We start from the raw sequence: 16,839 nt of genomic DNA, 5'->3' as shown, positions 1-16,839 counted from the left end.
TCATGTGACCGTGGGAATGCTCTTTATGGTTGTAAGTGTAAGGAATAGTTGTAATTCTCTTTTTTCTGTGCCATTGTAACTTCAAGCAGTCACTAAATAGATGATTGTAAATTGAGGACCACTTGTAACACACACAATTTTTTTAAAAAAATCCCATCATTGAGGGCTGAGAGTAGACAGGTTTCTGCTGGGATGAATATAATTCTGTAAATCCAACAAGAGAAAAGAGCGTTTGTGGAATCCATAAATCAACGCATGGCACACAACACTTACTATTTTAAATGACTATTTCCTAGGAAAAAATAAAGGTTGTGCAGCATCAGCAGCTACTACCGATGATATACAGCTTTCATTATTGTGTTCTCATTGGCGACATTTCCACAGCAATGAAATTGGGGTTGCAGCATGCAATTTGTTTGTATGGGATACAATCTGATTTCTTACTCTCTCTTTCTCTCCTCACCATAAAATCCCCACCCACCACTCACTTCTCATGCAAACCATCAGAGACCAAGTAACTGAAGTTGAAGTAGAATTAAAAACATTTGTTTCAGATTTCAAATAAGAGAAAAGGACACCCTTGCCTGACATGCCTGTCTCTTCATATTTTTAATACGTATCTTTGTATTAGTTAGCTATACAGCCCATCTTCTCTGTAGCACTGAGAGGAGTTTGAAAAAATGGTAGATTAACTAGGGTTTGATTTGGTTGCTCTTTGGAGGGTAGGCTAGACTGAAAATCCATAAAAATTTCAGAATAGAACAACCACTGCTGCTAAGTAAATTTCACATTTTAGTCCAGATCAGTGTTTCTCAACCTTGGCCACTTGAAGATGGGTGGATTTCAGCTCCCAGAATTCCTGAAACCAGCATGGCTGACTGGGGAATTCTGGGAGTTGAATTCCACCCTTCTTCAAGTGGTCAAGGTTGAGAAACATAGGTCCAGGTTATTGTCATCATAATCAATTATATTTATATATTTCCCAACTCTCATCGATTCTGTGTGGTTTATAAATCACTATATAACCCCAGAAGCTGAAGCTGGCTTCAAGCCGCCCTGAGTCTCCAGAGAAGGGTGGAATATAAATTGAATTAATTAATTAATTAATTACACTCGCCAAAGGCCTGAGTGAATAGCCACTGTGTTCAAGACCCTTCAAAACTCCAGCAGAGTGTTGACCATCCAAATCTTGAGAAACCTTGTTTCAGAGGGCAGGTGCTCCTACAGAAAGACCATTCTGGATCCCAATAGATGGCATTGTTTAATTGAAGAAATTTGAAGTGCATCGGCATTGCCAGATCACATTGGCAGGGCAGATATTATGAAAGACAAGCAGTTTCTCCAGTAAGCAGGCCCTAAGACATTCATATCAGAAGCATATTAAAGTCAATCAATGCAGCTTACAAAACAGAAGTGTTACATGGGCATATGTAGTCATGTGTTGTCAAGCATAACTCCAAGAAATCTTTATGCCAGTTCAGGAAGTGACGCCCAGAGTCGCCTCAAACCATGAGATAGGCACAAGAGTGGGTTCTATTTACCTTTACTACCGGTTCGCAACGGGAGCGCACGCAGATCACCAATTATGATGTCCGGGCGGGTGGGCAGAGCCTCCCGCCACTTTTACTACCGGTTCTAAGAACCAGACCGAACCACCACTGGATAGGCGGCATATAAATTTAATTAATAAACAAATAAATACAAATTCAGCACACACAAGATAAGCTGGGCCAATTATGAATCACAAAAACACCTTGTAAGTCAGTGTGGATTGAGAAACAAAGCGTTACCCAGTCTAAGATGGACTTTGGGAGCAATGGAGCCCTGACTGTCTTTTTTTCCTTCACAAAGAATATTTCGCCAGTAATGAATATCACCCTCACTCTCAGCCAGATTTTACTGCAATACGCATCTTGAGGCCATGATAAGTTTCTTTAAACTGATGGTGTACAGCAACAACTTCCCAATCTTGAGGAAACAGGTGTTGTATGGTTTCTACAGACATATCTACAAAACACAGGTAGTCCTCGACTTACAACAGTTCATTTAGTGACCTTTTGAAGTTATAACGGCAATGAACAAAGTGACTTGTGATCATTTTTCACTCTTATGACCGTTATAGCATCCCCACGGTCACGTGATTTACATTCGGATGCTTGACAACTGGTTCCTATTTATGACAATTATGGTGTCCTGGGGTCCCACGATTGCCCTTTTGCGACAAGCAAAGTCAACGGGGAAGGCAGATTCACTTAACAGCCATGTTACTAACTTAAGAACTGCAGTGATTCACTTAACAAGAACAGTCATAAAATGGGGCAAAATTCACTTAACACATTTGTGACTTAGTAACATAAATTTTGGATCTCAATTGCGGTTGTAAGTCGAGGACTATACTTTGCCCCCCAATATTAAAGGATGAGTAATGAGAGTATGTTGCGGGGGGGGGAAAGATGTTAACTAATTTGATAATGAAAAGTCTGCAAGAAAACAACCAAGTTCAGGGAACACCAAGGATTCCTGAAACCTGTTTTTATTCAATACAATCCCCCTCACACATACATGCACACACCACACCATTCAGAAGAGGAAAAACAAACAAAATTGCAGAAGAAGGAAATATTGAGGTCATGTATCACTTTTATTTTTAAAAAAATGTTATATTTCTATGCAGATTTCCTCTAGAACAGGCATGCCCACATGTGGCCCTGGACAACTAGTAATGTGACCCCACAAGATCATAGACTTTTAGCATTTTATGTGATTTATATACACTGACATTATTATGTATTTTATATGCGGCCCAAGACAATTCCTCTTCACTCAATGTGGTCCAGGCAACCCCAAAAGTTGGATAGCCATGCTCTGGATTAGAAAATACCTATCTGACATACAGAGAAGGAGAAATTATTTTTCTTCCCCTTATAAGTTTTTGTCAATCACAACCCCTATCAGTCCTACTGTAATTTCAAGAAGGATAGGCTTGTCAGCAGTGGTGGATTTCAAAATTTTTTACTACCGGTTCTGTGGACATGGCTTGGTGGGTGTACCATGGCCTGGTGGGCATGGCCTGGTGGGCGTGGCAGGGGAAGGAGACTGTAAAATCTCCATTCCCTCTCCAATCCAGGGGAAGGTTACTGCAAAATCCCCATTTCCTCCCGATCAGTTGGGACTTGGGAGGCAGAGAATAGATGGGGGTGTGGCCAATCAGAAGTTTTACTACCGGTTCTCCGAACTACTCAAAATTTCTGCTACCGGTTCTCCAGAACTGGTCAGAACCTGCTGAAACCCACCTCTGCTTGTCAGCCTGCTAGAGAAGGAAAAATAACTCTCAACAGATTTTATGGCACCTTAAAAACAAAATAAATAAATAAAAACTAATTATCTTTATACAAGTCTACTTTAAAAAAAGCACCAGCTATGTAATTTTTAATGTCTACATAGATGGTTTCCTTGGATAATCATAATCTATGTCTGAGTAGAACCTGCTTCAATTACAGTAGCACATGCCAAACTGGGAGGGAGGAATTAGGCCTCTAGCCAAAATAAACAAGTTGAGGAAGGTTGCCCCACCCCTGATCTTCTGTATTTCCTCCAATTGCAATCTATGCCCTAAACAAATAAACCAATGCTTCGCAACCTTAAGACATGTGGACTTCAACACATAGATGGAGGACATAACATGGTCAGCTGGGGAATTCTGGGAGTTGAAGTCCACAGGTCTTAGAGTTGCTCAGGTTGACAAACATTGGAGTGGACAATCTTATTTCATTTTAATGCCTACCACAAATCCTCACATCTACAGTATATGTCCCTGTCTTGCCCCACAGAAAGACCTAGAAGGAAAGAAAATGTTTATTTAAACAGTTTAACTAGGTCCATTTACTGCGATTATTTCAAATTTGAGCATGGCATTGCTAGAATTAGTATAACAAAATATATAAGATTAAAAGAGGCATTCATAATGTTTCAATGTTCTTCAAATCATAATGTGCATTAGCATATCATTTCCAAATACATAATTCTTTAAAAATATAAAAATATTAATAAATGTTCTTTTTTAAAAACTGAAAAACTATGTAATTATAATTTTGATATAGTCTTCAAACTAGTGCTGTGAATATTTTACACCCACACAATATAAAATACTATAAATTACTCTAAAAGATAGAAACTGAGCTTGTAAAAGTACTTAAAACGCGCAAAATGTAATGTTCCAGAAATTTTAATGGTTTTCTTTTGCTTGTCATTACCCTATTTATATATTTAAGAACTTTTTAGATATATTTATATCTACTAGAACTACAGCAAGGAAGAGGAAAATCAGATATTAATATGATTTTGGTTTAGATAATTAATGAAACGTTATTATCAAATTAATTTCAAATTTTAATTTAATGAACCATGATTAATGCATTAATTAATATTAATAAAAGTTAATTTCTCTGAAGTTGGGAGGCCAATACATTTAAGTAAATTTTTTTAAAAAAAATAATAATAACAACAGGTGAAAATCTAAGGATATTCTGTCTTCTGTAAGGGGAGGATTTTATTCATTTATTTTACCAAGGAGCAGATGAGATATAAACACTTCTACTACTTCCTCCTTGAATAAAAGCTAGAATTGCCACTTTAGCATTTGCCTGACAGAAAGAAAAAAAATCTTCTCAGCAGCAACAGCAAGGTCACTAAATATGAAAACATTCCTCAAATAAAAGTTCACGCAAATTCTCTGCAAGATGGCTTCGCAAACAAAGAAGACATTATCAATAGCTCCCAGCAGAAAGAATAAAAAAAAAGTAGTTCAAAAAGGGCGCAGACTGCTTTCTCAGAATAACAGTTTTGCAAAAGATTGACACAACGGCTTCCTTTCCATGCCAAGCAACAAAGAATAGTTTCTTGCAAAAAGCTTATGAAACAGGAATAAAGATACCTTACCTGTGTCCCTGGGTAGACACAAAGTTTGCACCAAGCCAATCTGAAATTAGTTTAGCGGTAGAGTAATCGTAGTTGTAGAAGAAGAAAAAGAAGAAGAAAAAGATGATGATGATGATGATTAAGTATTATTGTCTTGCCTTTTTCGGTTCACGGCGCTGCAAGAGCATGCCCAGAGCTGCTTTGCTTGTCAGCGTCTTCAAAGATAGATCAAAAATGCCTCTCATGCTTTTTTTTTTTTACAAGTCTGAACTATTATTCTAAGCTCCCTGATTAATGCTTAGGATCGTGCTGGAAAAGCCATGAAGTTTAACAGGTATACCAACTTGTCTGTTCCTGCTTCCTTTTCAAAATTCTTGAATAACACTGATTTGTGTTATGTGTTTCTTCATTTGATGTGTCTCCTGGCAATCATTCAGGACAATCCATCAGCACATCAGAGCTGGAACGCTTTAACAAATTTAACAATAAGCCAGTTAAAATAAGCTACAAATAATCACCATTTCTCAGGCTATGCAGTGATTTCACAATAACAGCCTTCCGTAAATAGATATCCTGTAGGTAACTTATGAGGGCTATGTCCATAATTCTCTTTCAATATATTACAGGTTACCCTGTCTGAGATTTTGTTAGTTGGCCTGGTGATTAAGACACTGGTCTTGTCAACTGGAAGGTGGGCAGTTCAAGACCCAAGCAACACGTGACGGGGTGAGCTCCCATTACTTGCTTCATCTTCTGCCAACTTAGCAATTCGAAAGCATGCAAATGTGAGTAGATAAATAGGCATCTCTTTGGTGGGAAGGTAACAGTGTTCTGTGTGCCTTGGCATATACAGTAGTGGCCAAAATTGTGGAAACCTTTTGGGAGAAGTGTATTTTTGAGGTTTGATGGCTAATAACACCACTTGTTTTGGAGTTTCAAGATAACCATATTCCACTGCTGGAATGGCCTGGGAATAGCCCAGACCTTAACCCAATTGAAAATCTATGGAGCCAACTAAAGAAACTTGTTAGTCAGAAGCGACCCAGCAATAAAACCCAGTTAATAGAAGCCATCATTCAATCTTGGTTTCACATTATAACAGCTGCAGAACTAAAAGGCTTGGTTCACTCCATGGGAAGACATTGAAAGGCCGTAATTCATGCTAAAGGTTACCCAACTAAGTATTAACTGACATGGTGATAATTTGGTATATCTCGTTTTTTCTATGGTAATAATTTTTGTATATCTCCTTTTTTCTACGTGTTTCACTTTTCTTCTTTATACTGTAATTGCTATTCTAATAACAAATCCTTCATAAAAGTTATGGCATTAAATTCTTGATTATCTTTCCATTGATATATAATTTTAGGGTACTATTCCAAAAAAAAAAAATGGTCTTATTAGCTAGTTTTAGAAAATACATTTTTCCCAAAAGGTTTCCACAATTTTGGCCACTACTGTAGTCATGCCAGCCACATGACCATGGAAGTGTCATTGGGCAACGCTGGCTCCCTCAGCTAGGAAACAGAGATGAGCACTGCCCCTTACAGTAGGACATGACTGGACTGGACTGAGGAAACCTTTGTTTATTTTTTGCAGTATGTGTGAAGAGCTCCATACCGGAGGAGGGTACACAACTGCAGCGTTTGCTAGCAATACTAAGAAAGAGCCAAATATCTTTCAAAATCATTGAAAAAAATCATTACAATTAGTCCTCGAGTCATGACCACAATTGAGTCCAAAATTTCTATTGCTAAGCAAGACAGTCGTTAAGTGCATCTTATGACATTTATGTATGTATGTATGTATGTATGTATGTATGTATGTATGTATGTATGTAATTTATATGCTGCCCTTCTCCCGAAGGACTCAGGGCGGCTTACAAGAACGAACACAAAATTACATAAACATTAAAATCAATTTAAAATTAATTAAAATTATTTAAAATCACCCCTACGGATTCAGCCCATTTGGTGAAAAAGCCACGTCTTCAATTCACGGCGGAAGGAGAGGAAGTCAGGGGCTGTCCTGAGGCTGGTGGGCAGTCCATTCCAGAGGGTCGGCGCTCCTACAGAGAACGCTCTTCCCCTGGGGGCCGCCAGCCGACATTGTCTGGCTTACAGCACCCTAAGGAGGCCCGCTCTGTGTGAGCGCACCGGACGATGGGAGGATGGCAGGAGATGATCCTGCAGGTACCCCGGGCCTAAGCCATGTAGGGCTTTATAGGTTAGCACCAGCACCTTGAAACGAACCCGAAGGACCACCGGTAGCCAGTTTGCCATAGTTGTTAAGTGAATGTCCAAATTATCCCCTATTTTCTGATCTTATTCTGAGGCCATTGGTTGAAATCTATGATGGGTCATGCAGACCAATAAGGTAAGGTAGACTGATCATATAGAAACAGGGAATGAGAATTAAGTCACAAAATAAGTATATGAAGCAGGAACAAACTGATCCAAGGGGAAAATCAAGGAAGTTGTAGGCATTAGCTGATGAGATTAAAGAACGAAAGATGTATTCAGCATCGTACAAGCAAAGACCAGTTGCAAGGATAAAAAGGTATAAAAATGTTTCATGAATAGCACTGGTGTAAACTAGATTTTATTTCTCTTCTTTCCAACTTGCTGCTTTGAATTTCTTCTGCTAACTATGTATTATTTTTCTATACTTTTTGTCTGCCAGCCAGACTAGATCTAATTACCTTCTGCTACATATCAACTCAAAACATTGTGCAATTTTTTTTAGCATTTAATTGGTGGTTGCCTACAGGAAAAAAAAAATGCCTGGGAAAAAAATATTTCAAAAATTCATCCCTCTCAAGCTACCTGCAGTGCTCTATATTTGTATCAGTTACGGTATTTAGCAGGCAGCCCTAAAAAGTGTTGGCTTTACTTATAATTCCATTTTATTAAAAAAAAAAAAAAGAAAACCGAGAAAAGAAAACCTTGCCAGCTAAAGATTAATTAATACTTTAAAGCTAGACTTTGTAATACTAACTTTAAACTAGATGTGTTTCTATAGGAACTTTCTGGATTGGTTGGATAGAGAGAATATTCCAGCAAAGGAACACATAAGTTTTAGGACAGGTCTAAGAAGGTGAGACCAAGTCTTAATTCTAAATCAATTTGTGTGTGGAAAAATAGAGGAATATAGATAGTAAATCTGTATTTGACTTAGTTCATAGAAATAAAAAAAAAACTGAAAAGAAAAATTTGAGGTATACATAACAATTTTCTTAAGAAAAGGCATACATGAGAATTATGACTAATTAGTGGCTTTATTTATCAGGAACTGTCTACACTCAAGGAGCAGAGAGACACAGCTACAACTTGTCTCTTGCTGCTGACATTCTAAATTCCTCGGTTAAAAGCCTCTCTAAATCAATTCATTATCCTTCTAAATTGGTAAATAAACTGACCTATTGTGTATTGACAATGCAGACAATCCGTGTCCATACCATATCATCATATTGCTGGTATGATAATAATGATGATGAAGCAGAAGAAATATAAGAATGCTGCTTGGATAAATGAGGTGGAAAAGAAGAAGCTGAAATGAAAAACTTGTAAGAAGGGAAGAAATGGTGGAGAAAAGAGTAAGGAAGATGAAGAATTGCTCAGCACCAGGGAAAGATGAACTGCTTGGTTTATGGTTGAAACATCTGACTCAGAGGTGGTATTCAGCCGATTCAGACAAGTTCGGGCGAACTGGTAGCGGTGACTGCGGGCCCACTCGCCCAGACGTAATGCCGTCCTATTTAGTCACATTTTCGAGGCCGGGCGCATGCGCAGAAGGCGTGAATGCAAGCAAAGTGCATACGAGCAAAGTGAATGTGAGGAAGGTGCGGCGCATGTGTGAAAAGCACATGCACAGTGAGCATGCGGAATGCTGGGTGCACGTGTGGAAAGTGCGCGTGAGCGAAGCAAGCGTGCACGCGGGCAGTGAACCGGTGCTAAGAATATGTGAAACCCACCACTGATCTGACTGACTTATCCTCACTCATTGTCAGGTTGCTTTTACAAGGAGGTGAAACTGAAGATTTGTTAACACCTGGTAAAATCTACCTGATAAGGAAAGATCCAGCAAAAGAGGCAACTACAGGCCAACTATAGGCCAATCATCTGCTTACTAACAGCTTTCAAATTTCTAACTGGTATGGCGCACAGTCCAACACCATCTAGTGGAGAACAGACCTTTCCACTTGAGCAGAAAGAAAACTGCCGAAACAGCAGAGGAACAAAAGATCTGTTTCTTCTTGACAAGATGATTTTGGAAAACCGCAAGAGAACGGAGACCAGCTTGAATGTAGCTTGGATTGATTACGAGAAGGCATTTGACTGCCTGACACATTATTGGATAATCATATGGCTAGAAATAACAGGAGTCAGTAGAAACACCAGAAGTTTTGCTCAAAGATCAATGGCACAACGGAATACATAGCTTGTCAATCTTTAGGATATATTAATATAAAGAGAGGAATCTTTCAAGGAGCTTCCCTACTACAATCAGTTGTCATTGCACTGATTTCTCTATCAGCAATGCTGAACAAACCAAGCCAAGGCTATCAAACATCAAAAACATCTGCCAGGCTGTTCTACCTCCTTTACATGGAGCTGTTGGAAAAACACCATCTGAAATAGAATCACTGCTCAACACTATCTATATATAAAGCCAAGATTCTGTGATGGAGTCTGGATAAATATGCGCTCTGACCATCCACAATGCGAAAATAGTGAAAACCAACCAAGATGTCATATGGAAATAATATCTAGATTCGGGATGAAGACAATCACTACAAAAACACCAGACAGCTAAAAAAGGAAAAAGGGGCATTGGAAGAATATCTGAAGGACAGTGAAGAAGATACACTGAAGCTAATATATTGTACCAGGAAGGCATACTGAATACCAGAGACACCAAACTGACCCACAAGAAAGACCAGATAATAAGTAAAAAGAGACGTGGCAAGGCTAAGTATTACATGTTCAGTACACACCGAGAGACATTGTGATGACCCAGGGCACGGCCACAGAGGTAAGACAGGTAGCTGGCAGTTCAAACCACCCCTTTATTGCTCCAAATTTCCCCAAATGCTCCCAGAGCAAAGTGATGATACACTTACACACACACACACACACACACACACACACACACACACACCTCAAGCAGCTCTGGCTGCAAATAGTGCAGCCCAATGCTGTGAGCAGCACCGCTGCAAAGCAAGAAATCCAGAAAGAATGCAAGGAATCCAGGAAAGTTCAAACATCAGCACTTAATACTCCAGGAATTCAGCGTTTGTTCCCAATAAATGCCCCTCCCCACAATGTCTCCTTAAGCCTCAGTCCCCAGGTGTTCCTTGTGAAGAGGGTCGGGGCACTCTCCTCCCGAATAGGCGGGTCAGTCTGCGCTGTTCTCAACTTCTCTCCACTCTCCGTGCTCGAGGATCAGGAGGTCCTTGCTCATTGCCTGAGCTCTGTCTCTCATGTTCACTGCTTAGCCCCTCTTGGTCATCCTGTCCCCCTTCCTCCCTGCCTACAAGCCGTCCCAATCCTGAAAGGCCCTGGCCTGACTGGGCCTGCTCCTCCCCATTTTCCTCCCAAGCCAACAAAGCCGCCCCCTCAATCTCCTTCTGGTCCATATCTGGCTCGTCTTCCTCTGTAGATTCAGGCTCCGATGGGGACATGACAGACAGACAGACAGACATACACTCATTCAGCTTCTTGTCTGGAATACCTTCCAAGGCTGACATAGAGTAATGACATTCCTCTTGATGTCTAGCCTGGATCTCCTTCCTCAAGGACCTACCTCAAAGGTGCTTTTGCAAAAGATACCTGGACTGTCTTGGATTTTTTTTTAAAAAAAAAATCACTTCTCATTCAAGAAACTTCTTCCCTTCTAACTGAATGGTGGAGAATGGAAGGATTTATATTCTTTGAGTGGTTAACATTCTAAGAGTTGTTGAGGCCCATTGGAGGTTTATCTGTATCCTCAGAATCACCCAAATCAGAATGCAAATGGGTATGGAACCTTCTTGGGACCCATAAACAATTAACTACCAGTTTTAGTCCTCTGTTCTGGGGTAACAGAGAATAAGTCTATGCCATCTTGCACCACTTCAGGATTTCACAATTAGTGTCTTCTAAGCCATTCAGATGAATTCTTTTTGATGCCCATTATTAGCTAATTATTACTGCATAAGCATACATAAGAGAAGAATTTATTCTGAATAAAGTTTTCCATTGCAAACTGAGATCTGAAACTGTGGGATTCGGCTTATCATTTTGTCCCGGTGCTTGAGGAGGTGTTTCAATACCAAAAATAAACATGGAGACACGGGCTATGAAGAATATATATATAAAGCAGCAGCAATGAAAGATAAAAGCAAAACCAGAGGCACAAAATTAATCCTATTCCTGGCCCCAATCCACCAACTAGGAACAAAGGCAGCCCAATTTTATATGTTATTGGGCCACTTGAAAATTAAAATTAAATTAAAGAGAAGTATCCTTGGAATCCTCAGGGAAAGTCTGCCTCCAGACAACACATATGTAAACATAATTCAAAGCCCAAAGTAAAACAACAGAAATATAAACCCTTAATTTCATTTTATAAATTGAAATTCTTCTTTCAACCGCCTCTTGGCCTTTAAGACATTTTTTCCCCAAAATCTGGGAGTCCCTGCAAGAATGCCATTTATACTCCATGCACCCAGAATTCTTCTATCCCATCCAGATAATTCTAGAAGAAAAATGAGACCCTCCTTTTTAGGTTCGGGAAACCAGAAAAGATCCTTCAGACGTTCTGAGGCCAAAATTATTTAGAAGATTCTGTATTGTCCTGTTAACTACCTACTTTGACTGTTAGGACTGTGTGTTTGCTAACATTCATGTTACACTCATTTGATCCATTTTTACGACCCTAAAGTAAAGGTAAAGGTTCCCCTCGCACATATGTGCTAGTCATTCCCAATTCTAGGGGGTGGTGCTCATCTCCGTTTCAAAGCTGAAGAGCCAGCACTGTCCAAAGATGTCTCCGTGGTCATGTGGCCAGCATGACTAAATGCCAAAGGCGCACAGAATGGTGTTACCTTCCACCAAAGGTGGTCCCTATTTTTCTACTTGCATTTTTTACGTACTTTCGAACTGCTAGGTTGACAGAAGCTGGGACAAGTAACGGGAGCTCACCCCATTACGCAGCACTAGAGATTCGAAATGCTGAACTGCCGACCTTTCGATCAACAAGCTCAGCGTTTTAGTCATTGAGCCATCATGTCCCTGGTTTTACGATGTCCCTGTAATTCCTTAATTCAGGATAGAGTCAGGGCAACTGAATGGAGCTAAGCATTTACTGGCCGGATGCGCTTCCTGACACCTACGCAGAATTCACAGCAGATATTTTCTGTATGTGCCCCAAGAGAGAAAGACCTGCCACTGTCTAGGATTGAACTCTTAACCTTCCGAATGGGAGGCAAGAGTCTTCGCCACTAGGCCACCAAACTGCTCACTCATTTGATGCAATGTTCTGTTAAAAAAAAATAGTATCTTGAAAGGGGAGAATAGAAATGCAGACTTTTTTCCAGCATCCAATTCTTTTCAGGAGATTCACTAGCACATATTCTTAGAATAATTACCAATGCCAAATGAAGGTATTAAACAGGCGAGAAAAAACTCACTAGAAATGGAGAAAAATCCAACAGCCATGTAAGAAGCTTATGCACAATGTCATTAGTTTTAATTCTCTGTGCTGGTTTGAATAATCAAGAGTAAATTTCCCAACTTAGGCAAAGTACACCAAGAGAAATTGGAGCTGACCTGCTCAACAAATTAGTAAATAGTAAATGCCATCCAATTGTAACTGCTTTAAAGCTATAGTGGATTCAAAGAAAAAGAAGACTGGATCCCTGACAGAATTGTTTTAAACTCACCGTTATATTGGACAGTATAATTTACAGTGTGAGCAGATCCTTGGCATACAGTGCAGTTTCTCTAAAAATGAACACTGTATTCTCTCTTCAATTAGATTTTCCTAGACCCACTGCTTTTTAATCTAACTCAAATTAACTAGGTACATTACTTTCATACTGTTAAGATTTTATGATTATCTGCTAAGATTTTAAGAAAGTCTCAGCATCACTCTTACAAAGCTGATATTAGCTTAGTGGGGGGGGGGTATTTACATGAAGATCTTGCAAAGGTAAACATTTATTTTAAACTTAAAGACAGATTCCTTTTCAATTCACCACTAGAGGGTGCACTATGCTGAAAATGATTTGTTGTGCGTTAACAAATACTTATAAAGTAAATTAAATAAGCCATGAAAATACTGTATCAACCCATCCATTAAGTATAGCTTGGAATAACAGCTTAAGCAGCCACAGATTCAAATTCCCCATGAACAAATTATCTTGCCTAACACAACAGCTATATCCTTGTTGTCTTTGCTGTTTTGGGCAAAGGAGACTGTATGCCACAGGTAACTCAATTCCAAGACTATCCTGACTGGGAATTATGAGAATTGGAGTCCCATACTTCAAAGAGGTGGGGGAGGGAACTAGGTTGCAGAAGGCTGTTTTCTACAAGCAGTCCTCAATTTACAATCACAATTGGGAAGATAATTTCCGTTCCTAAGCATGGTGATTGTTGAGTTGTGCCTGATTTTACGACCTTTTTTTTTTTTTTGGCCTCGATTGTTAAACAAATCACTGCAGGAATTAATGAATAATTTTAATTAAAACGTGAGTAATGAACATCCTATCCTTCTGAACTACCTTTAAACTCCCTGATAATATTTACAGTAAAGGAACCTATTTCCTCCTAGGTGTGGCTATGAGTAAGAAGATTCATGGGAGATTCCATAAATAGCAGCTTGTTCTGTAATTTTTCAACTATTGAAACGTTCTGCGTTAATCACTGAAGAATGAAGTCAAGACATTTCTGTCTTATAAATAAACTACATGCATTAGGTAGGTGTCCATGCATAAATGCAACAGGTACAACTCCCACAATCACATTCTCCTGTATTGAAGTTCTGGCTTACAATACTCAGTTTCGCTGGAACGGAAACATGGACAATTAACTCTCTCAGTCTGGAATTATTTAAGTAAAGGTAAAGGTTCCCCTGCACATGCGTGCTAGTCATTCCTGACTCTAGGGGGCGGTGCTCATCTCCGTTTCAAAACTGAAGAGCCAGCGCTGTCCGAAGACGTCTCCATGGTCCTGTGGCCGGCATGACTCAATGCCAAAGGCGCACGGAATGCTGTTACCTTCCCACCAAAGGTGGTCTCTATTTTTCTACTTGCATTTTTTATGTGCTTTCGAACTGCTAGGTTGGCAGAAGCTGGGACAAGTAACGGGAGCTTACCCCATTACACGGCACTAGGGATTTCGAACCACTGAACTGCCAACCTTCTGATCGACAAGCTCAGCGTTTTAGCCACTGAGCCACCGCGTCCCATTATTAAAGTAGTTGAATGCTATTGCATCTCTATGTAAAATGCTAAAAGACTGATGATTTTAAAAAGGGGGCTTCTGGATAGGGACTGTGCAAGCTTCATCGCTTTTAAAAGTGTTGTTTATGAAAGAGAAAATTAAGAAAGCTATCCAATTTCTTAACAGATTGACCGGCAAATATAAACAAGGGATTTTTCCGTTGCTATTTGCTTTTAACATCACTGTAATCCCTCGCTTCACTTTTGAAAATAATGCACTTAAGACTGAAAAGCTTATTACCGAGTGTCCAGATCATCACCCAATCCCCTTTGATAGTATCTGAAAATACTTGCGGCTTGCAATGTTTGCAAATATGTAGTTGCTACAGATGTGCCTGTAGGCTTGTTTCCTACATATGTGCCTGTAGGCTTGTGTTCTAATCTAACCTGATTAGAAACCACCGAACATAAAGTCCAGAGCTGTCTTGCAGTCTGTTGTTAGGCATTCTGGTCATATGCCAACTAACAGGTACCCAGAGATTAACAGCATGAAGGAAGTTCCAAAGGTGCTTTTTAAAAGAGGCAACCAAATTTTCTGAGTTTTTTTTTTTTCCTTTGAAGATGTTTCGCTTCTCATCCAAGAAGCTTCTTCAGCTCTTCTTGGATAAGAAGCGAAACGTCTTCAAAGGGAGAAAAAAAATGCCCAGAAAGTCCAGTTGCCTCTTGAAAAAAGCACTTTTGGGACAACCATGACCTGGATGACTGAGAATCTCCATAGTATGAAGGAAGCTCTAACACTGAAATACAAACCAATCTAAACAAAATAAAAAGCCAAGGCCCAGTGAAGAGAAGGCAGGACTGAGCTCTTTCAATCAAGAGACATATACTTTTCTGCCAGTCTGTAAAGGAAGTATTTTTTGGGGAATTGGACAGAAGGCCCTCAACTAAGCGGGCCTTTAATGCACTCTTATCTCTGCCTTCAATCTTCCTTGATTTGTTTCCCTCTCTTAATTTTTCAGCCTCGAGACTTCTCTTTTCTCTCATTAAGTCATTTCCCTGTCACCAGGATATAAACAAGGCCCAGCCAAAAATGCTGCTTTTGACATTAATTCTTAAGTTCTAGAACTCTGTGATCTAAAAATTCCAGTTGACACGAGGCCTCCACAAAACACATCCCCCATTATTAGGGAATCAACCCAGAGCACTGTTTAAATATTTATTAACCCTGGGAAACTTAAACTATAGTCCACAAATTCCTTCAAAAGTTGAGTTCATTATTATTACATTATTTCAAGTGAATGTTAATTAAAATAAATTAATTTTCATTCAGGGTGTCCATCTTGGCCCCACCTACTCTCTGAAGTATATCTTTTAGGATTCAATTTGCAGGGCAAGTGTTTCCAGGGTTGGAAAATGTTTGGTATCACTGATTTTGAAGCTAGAGGCAAAATATTTACCTGAGCCAAATGAGAATATTTATGACTATTCTATGACATCACAACAGAGAAGAGAAACTGAGAATCCTGCATAGGGTAAGGTTTTTGGTAAACATACTAAAATAAGCGTATTTTGCATTTCATGATGCAAAAAGGGAATTATATATTAACATAGCAATATCACTGAGACTTATATACCGCTTCATAGTGCTTTACAGCCCTCTCTAAGCAGTTTACAGAGTCAGCCTATTGCCCCCAACAATCTGGGTCCTAATTTTACCCACCTTGGAAGGATGGAAGGCTGAGTCAACCATGTACAACATGTACAGTTTATTAATCAATCAATTCTGGTAGCCAGAATATTAAAATCCGATATACATTTTAAGTAGCATTAATTGGAGAATTGTACTAAGAGAGACCACATTAGGAATAGTTTCCTTTGTATCATGTATCATTGAGATGATTAATATAACTTAAACAAATGAATGAGAAATCATATCTTGATTATTGGTGGTTGAATGCTTCCAGGGCCTTCCTCCCAATGCTGCACTTATCTTTTAAAATTAAAATTGTATATCTAAGAGCTATTATTAAACATTATAATGCATCTAAAAGGAAGGTTGTGTTCCTCGTGGTTAAAGGTGATTTGAAGCATTTGCTCTATCCAAAAAATTCCCAGGTATGACTTTTCATTTTCCTTGTACAGGTAGTCCTTGACTTACAACAGTTCAAAGTTACAACAACGGGTGACTTATGACCGGTTTTCACACTTACAACTGTCACAGTATTCCCATAATCACATGATCAAAATTCAGATGCTTGGCAACTGGCTCATATTTATAATGGTTGCAGTGTCTCACGGTCATGTGATCCTCTTTTGTGACCTTCTGATGAGCAAAGTCAATGGGGAAGCCAGATTCACTTAACAACCGTGTTGCTGACTTTAACAACTAAAGTGATTCACTTAACAACGGTGGCAAAAAAGTCGTAAAATGGGGCAAAACTCATAGTCTCACTTAGCAACATAAATTTTGGGCTCAATTGTAGTCATAAGACGAG

General features: G+C 39.2%; 1 protein-coding gene across 39 annotated transcripts in view; it reads right to left on the bottom strand.

Annotated features, from left to right (window-relative positions):
• The window catches only part of MAGI1 (membrane associated guanylate kinase, WW and PDZ domain containing 1), a 486,027-nt gene that overhangs the window by 383,652 nt on the left and 85,536 nt on the right, over positions 1-16,839 (bottom strand). For 6 of the 39 annotated variants that reach the window (XM_087887974.1, XM_087887977.1, XM_087887991.1 and 3 more), the window contains exon 1: positions 4,939-5,142. The exons of 31 other annotated variants lie outside the window; for them this stretch is intronic. The gene's annotated coding sequence lies outside the window, so the exon portion shown is untranslated. Of the gene's footprint in view, positions 1-4,938; positions 5,143-16,839 lie in introns of those variants that run through there. 2 more of the 39 variants (XM_087887979.1, XM_087887987.1) reach the window with 1 other exon arrangement.

Source organism: Pantherophis guttatus, chromosome 2 (assembly GCF_059756535.1).
Source record: "Pantherophis guttatus breed Tessera chromosome 2, ASM5975653v1, whole genome shotgun sequence".
Taxonomy (NCBI): Eukaryota; Metazoa; Chordata; class Lepidosauria; order Squamata; family Colubridae; genus Pantherophis; species Pantherophis guttatus.
The sequence above is the reverse complement of the archived record's forward strand: the minus strand, read 5'-3'. Positions and strand labels throughout refer to the sequence as shown.